Source organism: Natator depressus, chromosome 23 (assembly GCF_965152275.1).
Source record: "Natator depressus isolate rNatDep1 chromosome 23, rNatDep2.hap1, whole genome shotgun sequence".
Classification (NCBI taxonomy): Eukaryota; Metazoa; Chordata; order Testudines; family Cheloniidae; genus Natator; species Natator depressus.
In genome coordinates, this window is record NC_134256.1 from 20,596,856 (window position 1) to 20,607,175 (window position 10,320).

Sequence of the window (10,320 nt, forward strand, 5' to 3'; positions counted from 1 at the left end):
GAGGCAGCTGCTAATTCTTGCACCTTTCACGCTGCATCTTCTTAGCACCAGCAGCTCTGCAAGAGCGACAGAAACAGAGCCTCCCCCCCGCCACCCCCCACCCTGCTGCTTCCCTCAGCCCAGCGCCCCCCCCGCCCTACTGCTCCCATCAGCCCAGCGCCCCCTAGCGCCTCCTGGGGGCCAGCCCTGACTGCCAGGTGAGAGCGCTCCCTTCTGAGCCCCCCGCAGACCAGCGCCCCTTCTGACCCCTGCCCTGCCCCCCGCTCCCCAGCGCCCCCTTCTGATCCCCCTGCCCTGCCCCCCAGCCCAGCGCCCCCTTCTGATCCCCCGCCCTGCCCCCCGCAAACCAGCACCCCCTGCTGAGCCCCCCGCCCTGCTCCCTGCAGACCAGCGTCCCCTGCTGAGCCCCCCACCCCGCTCCCCAGTGCCCCCTGCTGACTCCCCTGCCCTGCCCCGCTCCCCAGCGCCCCCTAGTGCCGCAGTGCAGCGCCGGGCTCTGCACCAGCCCAGTTCTGCACAGCCTGCCGCAATCCCAGCCCCAGCGTGTTGGGGGGGGAGTTGGCGCCGGTGCCCGATGCCACGTGGCGCAGCGGGACCATATGGGAGCCGCGCTAAGCCCCGTGCTGGGCTCCTGGCCAAGCTGCCTCATCCGCTTGTGAATACCCACAGCCGGGCTGGAGCTGGGCGTTGCACACGCCCCCCCCTCCTTCGCACAAGCTGTCCCGAGCTGCTACAGCCCCCCCAGCCCCGGCTAGTGAGAGCAGAGCGGCCCCGATTGTGTGTTTGTCTGGGGGGGGTCTGCTGCCCCCTGCTGGAGGGGCCGGTGTGTGCGTCCCTGGCGCCCCCTGCTGGAGGGGCCGGGCTCTGCGCTGTGTGTGTGTCCCTGGCACCCCCTGCTGGGGGGAACGAGTCCTGCTCTGGGGGGGAGAAGGCAATATTGGGGAGTGGGGACCTCTGACCCAGGTCTTGAAATCCATCTGGGTCTGGCGGGGGATCCCGGGTTAGGGTTGGGTGTAAATGTGTGTTTCTTTGGTGGGGGGGGAATGTGTGTGTGTGCCTGCTCTCCCTATGGGGCTGACTCCCAGCCCCTTACCCCACCTGCCAACAGGGGTATCCATCTGCACTCCCCCATATCTCCCCCGCTCACTGCATGGGGCCGGAGATGACCCTTGCTGCCGGGGAATTAGCCGCCGGACGCCTAAATCCCGCCGCAGTGGGTGACCGGGGAGGGCGGAGAGCAGCCGCCCACCCAAATGGGCCTGGCTGCCCCCCATGGGGCAGGAACGCGGAGGGGGGGCATGGGTGCAGCTTAAGAAGGAGAAGGTTGGGGGGTGACCAACGTGGGGAAATTTGCTAACGAAGGCGTCTTTAATCTGGCAAAGGACTGACGCGGAAGCTGGACCGATTCAGACAGGAGCCAAGATGCAAATGTTGAACGGCCCGGAGAATTAACCCCTGGCTGGGGTGGCTCCTCCACCGACCCTCGGGGACTCCGGCCGGTTTGCGAACCGAGCCGCTCCGGTTGAAGCAAACACGAATACCAGGCCGGCCTCCAGCCTGGGCCCTCCAACCGGGCAGGTTTTGTGGCCCTCTGACTCTCCCCGCCTCCTCGCTGGGGCTGGGCGCGTCCTGGAGGTTGCCGAGCTCTGCCAATCGGGAAAACCCGGGGAAAAATCCGTCGCGCCAGCGGGAGGAAAACGGTTCGAAATTTCCGGCGCACCCAAACGTTAAAGGGGGAAAAGAATCCATTTGGCGCGAGGCTTTTTCCTGAGCTGGTTTCGTGGTTATTTCTTTCGTAGAACGGGAGGAAATTTCAAAGCGAAACATTGAGACGGCTTCCTTTTTTGCCCCCTCCCCAATCTGTGAACTTGGCCCAAATTTAGGAAGCCAATAAAAAATGCCAAAAGGAAAAAAAAAAACACCCCACCCCAATTGGCTCGTCTTGTACCATCCATTTCTCGCTCCTCGGAAAGAGCCTCTCCCCTGGCCGCAAATCTCGGCTAAACCCGGGGGGGGGGGGGGGGGGGGTTAGAGGTCGACGACCGCAGTCGTAATTTATGGTTTGCACTTTCAAAGTTGCAGAGAAAAGCTTGAAAAGGGGCCAAGTCAAAGCAAGGCCTGGGTGTTGGCTGGAAAATCGCAGGAGTTTCAAAGCCAAGCTCAGGAGTGTGTTTGGTTCTCTGAAGACTCAGGGCCCAAAACCAGAGAGAGAGAAAACAGGCTGCTCCCTCGGCAGTGAGTCGCAGCTCAGACCACTGTACTCTGCGGGGGTGCTGGGCAGGGGACCTGACCGCCCACTTGGGAAGAGTGAGGGGTCCCGTTGTGGTGTAAATACACCCCGGGTCTCTGCTCTTGGCAAACACAGACATGCCCTGCTCGTAGACCCCTGCAGCTTGTTCCCCGTGCCCGTCGCTGTGCCCGCGTCAGGTCTCTGTTCGCTGGCTGCCCGTCGCTAGCACGTCAGACACAAGCTGCCGGGCTCCCCGCCCCCCACCCCCACCCCCGTGGCCTCGCCTCGCTCATTCACGGCCGCGCTGACAGCTCCCAGCTGCCCCCCACACGGGGCAGGCGCCCCCGTGAGCACCGGCTCAGCCACCTCGTTACCCGCCTCTGGCTCCCGCCTCAGGCTCATCCCAGCTGGGATGCCAGTGGGCCAGGCGCTGGGGGGCTCCCATGCTGCCCCCCCCCCCAGTATCTCAGTCCTGCTCTGGGTTCCCCCGTCCGACTGTCTCCAGCCAGCGCCTCTTGTCCAGTACTGGCAGCTCTTCGGGGCCGGGGCCGGCTTTTAGTTCAGGGTCTGTGCAGCCGTGGGGCCCTGGGCCATCTCTGGGGCCCCTGGGTGCTACCGTAATACACCTAATAATGCGCAAGGGAGGGATAGCTCAGTGGTTTGAGCAATGGCCTGCTAAACCCAAGGTTGTGAGCTCAATCCTTGAGGGGGCCATTGAGGGATCTGGGGCAAAAATTGGGGATTGGTCCTGCTTTGAGCAGGGGGTTGGACTAGATACCTCCTGAGGTCCCTTCCAACCCTGATCTTCTATGATTCTGTAATACACCTAACAATGCGCAGCGCCTGGCACCATGGGATCCTGGGCCGTCTCTGGGGCTCCTGGGCGCTACCGTAATACCCCTAACAATGCGCAACGCCTGGCGCCATGGGGCCCTGGGCCGTCTCTGGGGCTCCTGGGCGCTACCGTAATACACCTAACAATGCGCAGCGCCTGGCGCCATGGGCCGTCTCTGGGGCTCCTGGGCGCTACCGTAATACCCCTAACAATGCACAGCGCCTGCCGCCATGGGGTTCTCGGCTGTGTCCGGGGCTCCTGGGCGCTACCGTAATGCACCTAATAGCAATACAAATTCACAGCACCTAGCACAATGCATGACTGGAGCGCCTAGGCACCCAAATGGCATCATAAATGCATTCGCTGCAATTAAGTAACATGCAAACAAGAAACCAGCACAACCGTAATGAATCAAAATCAACAGGGCAGGAAACAGCTGAAATTAAGCTAAATAAATAAGATCGTCTAAATGAAGTGGTTAATTATATCCAACAATGCTAATTAATTAAATAATCCTCGTCCTTCGAACTAAGAAGGGAATAAAAACATGAAACTGGCTGCACCAATTAAAGACTCCAACCCAAATGCAACCCTAAGCAATCAGAATCAAATAAAAACAAGCACATGCTCTAAAAACCCGAAGGCAGCTGTGCTCAGTTGAAAAAATCTGCAATATAGACAGATACGGTTACAGAGGGTTCGGATATATTTTTAAAAACGCAGTTCAAATTCCCCAGTCAAAGGAGAGAAAATTCAATGCACACACAAAATGGACACTCAAATTCAAACAAAATACCACTAAATTCCTCCGCCAGGGCCAGAACGCAGGAGTCCTGGCCCCCAGACCCCCAACCACCAGACCCCACTCCCCTCCCAAAGTCAGGGATCGAACCCAGGAGTCCTGGCACCCAGCCCTGCTTTAACCACTGGACTCCACTCCCCTTCCAAAGCCAGGGAGAGAACCCAGGAGGCCTGGCCCCCAGACTCCCCCTGCTCTCACCCACTAGACCCCACTCCCCTCCCAGAGCCGGGGAGAGAACCCAGGAGTCCTGGCTCCCCTGCCCCTCCCCTGCTCTAAGGACAATTTAAACCCTTCAGTCCAATGACAAGACTCCGACAGGCTGGAGTGAAAACGGAGCTGAAATCAGGGCTGGTTCCTTGCTCAGGGCTCTGGGCGGGTTCAGGGATTCCCAGAGTCGTGAGACTTAAACACAGGGTGTTGGAAGGGAAAAAATTTCTATGGAGCCAACTTCAGCGCCATGAAATATAGATGAGGCAGGATGCAGCTATGGCTCGAAAAGGCATGAATTATTCAGCGCGCCCTGGAAGGGCTGGTCGAAAGGAAGCTGGGCCTCTCCCCGCCTCCGCGAAAGTCCTTGGAGGGAGGGGAAAGGTTGCACAAGTCCCGGTTCCTAGCACCTCCCAGCTCTAACCACTAGACCCTACTCCCTGCCCAGAGCCAGGGCAGAACCCAGGCGTCCTGGCTTTCAGCACCCTCCTGCTCTAACCACTAGACCCCACTCCCCTCTCAGCACTGGGGAGAGAACCCAGGAGTCCGGACTTCCAGCCCCTTTCCCAGGAGGAGCCACCCCAGACATGGCTGGCAGTTGTGGGTAGTTTTCATGGCCTGGGGTGTTAACAGTTTAACCCATGAAGCAGGTTTTCAAGTTCCCTACAGAGACGGTTCACTCGAATCTACCTGGGTCACCTACCCGACTCCCATCCTTGGGGCAGGCTATTATCCCATGGTACAGAGGGGGGCTGGGGAGAGACTAAGTGACTGAACCAGGGTCACCTGGGGAGTCTGTGGCAGGGTACATGTTGGAGCCATCTTTGCCATCTCCTAGGCTGTGTCCTAACCCCTGGGCCACCCTGCTCTGGGTCAAGGGAAATAGCAGATCTAAGGGAGCAATACTGTCTCCCCCACGCACATGGGGGGGGGGTCACGTGGAACAAACCAGGAACTCCTTGAAAACCTCCTGCTGCCAGCTCCCTGGGTGCCCCGCTTCCCTCCCAGGGATTCCCTACAACCCCCCGGTTGTCCCCCATGCCAGGGGCTGTATGTGCCCTCCCATTCCTGCCACCTCCCATTCCCGGGTAGCTGTGGGTGCTGCCCCTCACCCCTATGCCTCTGGGGATTGTGTTTTTAAGCTTTTTGCCCCAGCCGGGAGATCTAAAAGGATTACTATTTTTCTTTTAAATGGAAGCTGACATTTTCACAAAATCCCAGGACTCTGGGAGCTGGGGATTCGGAGAGAAACAGAGACTAGCGCCAGATACCGAGGCACTGTCAAAACCCCTGGAGTGCCTCTCGCTACATCTTTGGGTTCCTAAATCTCTTGGGAAATTTGGGCCCAATTTCTCTCTTACGGACACACACACACAGAGAGAGAGAGAGAGAAGGACTCATCCGCTCAAGCAAGGGGAGGCCGGGACACAGGCACACACAGGATCCGGCCTTGGCACATGACAAGAAGCAATTTCACGTTGGGAGCCGGGCGGGAGGATTAGCCCCGGCCCAGCTGTCTAGTTCACAGCAGCGGAGGGAAAAATATCGAACGGCCTTTCGACTTTGCACTGGCCTCCCGTGACCCTGAAAGGTGTCGGCTGCTGGCAAACGACCCAACGCCTTCCCGCACAAATCTTGTGTGTGTGTGTGTGAAGATAGATAGATAGATAGACAGAGGGGGTGGGTGGGGATAGATAGAGGAAGTGGAGGGGGATAGATAGATAGATAGATAGGGGGTGGCTGGGGATGGATAGAGGGAGTGGAGGGGGATAGATGGGGGGTGTCTGGGGATGGATAGATAGAGGGGGTGTCTGGGGATGGATAGATGGATAGAGGGGGTGGCTGGGGTTAGATAAATAGGTAGAGAGAGTGGCTGGGGATGGATGGATAGATAGAGGGGCGGATGGGGATAGATAGAGAGAGAGAGGGGGTGGCTGGGGATGGATAGAGGGGTGGACGGGGATGGATGAATACATAGAGGGGCGGATGGGGATAGATGCGGGGGGTGGATGGGGATAGATAGATAGAAGGGGTGGCTGGGGATGGATAGAGGGGTGGACGGGGATGGATGAATACATAGAGGGGCGGATGGGGATAGATGCGGGGGGTGGATGGGGATAGATAGATAGAGGGCTGGCTGGGGATAGATAGATAGATAGATAGAGGGGTGGCTGGGGATGGATAGATAGATAGATAGAGGGGTGGCTGGGGAGAGCTGCTGCGGCCAGGAGGCCAGCGGGCCCTGCGGCAGGGCGTTGGAGGAAGGGACAGGAGCTGTGGGAAGCTGACTGGCTCCTATCCCTGGCCCTGCCCCAGAGCACCTGGGCGAGGCCAGACGGGGCCCCTCGAGCCAGGGTTTCCGGGTACCCGCCATGCTGGGAGCCCTCTGCACCCACCGGCCCTAGGTGGAGCCAAGCCAGTCAGCTCCCCGGCGGTGATCATGGGGCTCAGCCCCTCGCCCAGCGCGGGGAGAAAGGAACCCACTCATGGGAAGCCCAGAAGGGATCAAACTCGGCGCAGCCAGCAGGGGGGCGGGTTGAACCATGTGCCGGGAACAAGGTGTGAGGCCGCCCCGTGGGGGGCTGAAGAGAAAAGCGAATGTCGAGCGACGAGGCCAAAACTCGACAGGGAAGAGCCGCCCTGTAACGAGCCCCGGCCGCGCCGTGAGGCGCCGGCCCGGCATTAAAAGCAGCAGGTGCGGCCGGAGTTAAGGACGGTCTGGAAAGACCGGCGCTCAAGGGGACCTGAATTAAGGACGGTGAAGAACCTTCCATGGGGCGTTTCTGGAGCACTTGACTTGCCGCCCTTACTCCTGGTCTTTTAACGTCGGTTTCATCCACGCACACCCAGAGCGTAGGCGAGGGAAGAGATACGCACCCAGATCTGCGGCCCCCAGATTTGGCTTGATCGATCACAGCCGGCGTTTATACGTTATATATCGAATACACTCTGTGGGTGGCTCTCTCGTGCGCAGACACACCCCTTAGACACACATATAGACACAAGCAGATCTGTGATAGTGTCCATGTGTAAATGGGTGTGGAATTGATAGACATCTATGCAAAGAGATTTTATTTTGTCCGTATTCAGGATGTTATACCAACGATGGAAGGCCTAGACCGGTGGGTTTCAACACTGTTTCTGGCGACCCAGTTGAAGAAAATTGTTGATGCCCGTGACCCCGTGGAGCTGGGGGTGAGGGGTTTGGGGTGTGGGAGGGGGTGAGGGCTCTGGGCTGGGGGTGCAGGCTCTGGGGTGGGGCTGAGGAGGAAGGGTTTGGGGTGCAGGAGGGGACTGGGTTTGGGGGGCTCAGGGCTGGGGTAGGGGATTGGGGTGCAGGAGGGGGTCAGGGCTCTGGGGTGGGGTCAGGGATGAGGGGTTTGGGGTGCAGGAAGGGGCTCTGGGTTTAGGTGTGGGGGGCTCAGGGCTGGGGCACAGGGTTAGCTCGGGCGTCTCCCGGTCAGCGGTGCAGCAGGGGTGCTGAGGCAGGCTTCCCGCCTGGCCTGGCACCGCTCTGCGCCCCGGAAGCAGCCAGCAGCAGGACCGGCTCCAAGGTGGAGGCACGCAAGCTGCTCTCACCCACAGACACCACCCCCTCCCCAGCTCCCATTGGCCAGGAACCAGCCAATGGGAGTGTGGCGCCGGTGCTCGGGGCAGGGGCAGCGTGCGGAGCCCCATGGCCCCACCGCCTAGGAGCCGGACCTGCTGCTGGGCACCTCTGGGGTGCAGCGCGGTGCCAGGACAGGTCGGGACCAGCCTGCCTCAGCTGGGCAGCCCCACCGACGGGACTTTTAACGACCCGGTCACCGGTGCTAACCAGAGCCACCGCGACCCACTGGTCTAGATAATACTTAGTCCTGCCATGAGCGCCGGGGTCCGGACTGGACAACCCCTCGAGGTCCCTGCCCGTCCTCTGATTCTATATACAATATATAGACACACACCTGGGAACGTGTCCACAGATACACGGGTGCGTGCGTGTGAATATATATATATATGCGTGTTTATTGCATCGTTTTTATTACATGTGTTCATATACCATATACCACCACATCTGTATGTGCGCACACATATATATTACCTACACACCCATGCACTTAGGGTTTATTACATGCAGATAGCTGTGTATTTGTGGAAAAGTATGTGTAGCTAGATATTATATATCATCACATCTGGGTGTGTATATTTTATTGCATGTAACACACAGAAAAGCTCACAGATGGGATGATTACCCAATAGACACCCCTTTGATTAGCTATAGAAGGGAATATATATATACACACACACACATTAATATATATTATACGCACAGAAATTGTTATGACACACACAGAGGGCTTTGATCTAACCACCTCCTGCTTTGCACAGCTCCTGGCCGGAGCCTCTCGCGCAGGGTTTCTCGCTCGCTGTATAAATAAATCGCGCGGGATCCATTTAGAAACCTGGTGCATATTTCATGAGGTTTGGCTCTGGTGGGACCCACTCTTCGGCGGAATCCGGGCCAGTTACGTAAGGGCACCGGGGTCCGTCTCCGTGCCAGGGCCGGGGTTTGTTCTGCTCACTCGGCGGTTTGCGAACAACACAATGTCCCGGCTCCGCATCGATCCGCCTCCACCCCACCTCCCCCGGGGACGGCAGCGCCGGGCGGCTACGGACCAGACCTGCGGGCTGGGGCGCGGGGCGGGAATTCATGGCTTTCGTTCAACCCCCCCCCAGCACACCCCCACACGGCACGCCCCCACTTCCAAGGGATACCCACATGCCGATGCTCGCCAGGTGTGCGGGGCAACCCCGCACACAGCGCAGGGCCTGTCCCCTCCAGCAGGGGGCAGCAGGGACCCACACCAGGCCCCATCCCAGCCCCACTCCGGCAACTGCATGACCTGCAATATTATTCTCGCGTTTGTGTGTATCCCGCCCCCCGCCTTGCAGGGCGACCCCAGCATTGTGTGATCCACTCCACACTCATCGCAACCTCCCCCTAGGTCTCCCAGCCCAATGGGCCTGTTTCCCCTCCACCCCACCAGACCCACAGAAGGGTTCAAACTTCATCAAGGGGGTGGGGGTGGGGGTGGGGGTGAGAAATTGCACCAAGCTGCAGAAATACAGAACCCGGCCAGTGTGTAAAGGCCAAAGCGGGGGGATTAGAGAGGGTCGGGGGGGGGGGGGATGATGAATGGATGAAGGTTATAAATAGAAAGCAAATATCTCTATTGCATCCGCCCCAGGAAGGGCGGATGGGGAGGGAGACGCTTCCCAAGGCAGATCTGGGGCGCACCCCCAAGCGAATTGGGGTGGGGTGCAGGGGCTGGCAAAGAGTTGGGTATAGGTGTGCGCGCGGAAGGGAGGGGCCTGGCATCTGCCCCTGGGCATCAAGGCGGAGTTTGGGAAGGGAGGGGAGTGTGTGTGTGTGTGGGGGGGTGAATCGTGGGGGTGCAGCAGGTGAGTCTAGGGTTAAGTGTGGGGGGCTGAGAAATGGGGTAAAGCTGGGGGGAATGAGGGGGGGCCTGAAGCCAGGGTTCGAGGGGAAGTGATGGTGTGGGAGGGGGTGCTGAGGAAGAAGAGGTGGATCTGGGGGGCAGGGTGAAGGGGTGGATCTGGGGGTCAGGGGACTCGGAGAGGGGTGAAGGTGGGGGGCAGGGGGCTCAGGGATGGGGGAGAAGGTGGATCTGGGGGGCAGCCAGGCAAAGACTCAGAGGGTCAGGGCTCGTAACCCAGCCCAGGTCAAGCCACCCACTTGGCCACCGTCCGCCCCCAGCAAAGCAGGGACCAGGGCCCCAATCCTGGCCCCACAGGGGCCCAGATCCTGGCCCCACAGGGGCCCAGATCCTGACAAACCCCCCCACGCCTCCCTCCCCACGCCTCACCTGTGCACCTGGCCCAGCGTCTTCCCCGCCAACTTCTGGAATTCCTCCTTGTTGAACTGCATGGCGGCGAGCGGGACCGGCCCGGGCTGGGTCACAGCACCATGCTCCGGGCCGCGGCACCGGGGGCCGGTGTCTGTCTCTCTCTCCTGCCTCCCTCCTGTTTCCTTCCTTCTTTTCTCTTCTCTCTCTTTCCGTCTCGTTCCTTCTCTTCCTCGTCCCTCCCTTCTCTCCGCTTCTCTCCCGCGCTCTTGCCTGCCCGTCTCTGGCTCCCGACAGCGGCAGGAGCTCTCAGCCGCCGGCTCCCCAGGACCGATCTGTCCCAGCCCCAGCTGCTCCCCCCTCCCCGCCCCACGCTGAGCCTCCCGCGTCACTGGCTCTC

At 59.8% G+C, this 10,320-nt stretch overlaps 1 protein-coding gene across 1 annotated transcript in view; it reads right to left on the minus strand.

Annotated features, from left to right (window-relative positions):
• SLC17A7 (solute carrier family 17 member 7) overlaps positions 1-10,227 on the minus strand; it is a 21,744-nt gene extending 11,517 nt beyond the window's left edge. Inside the window, 1 exon segment of the mRNA XM_074937801.1 lies at positions 9,942-10,227. The gene's annotated coding sequence lies outside the window, so the exon portion shown is untranslated.
• Positions 10,228-10,320: the final 93 nt, after the last annotated feature.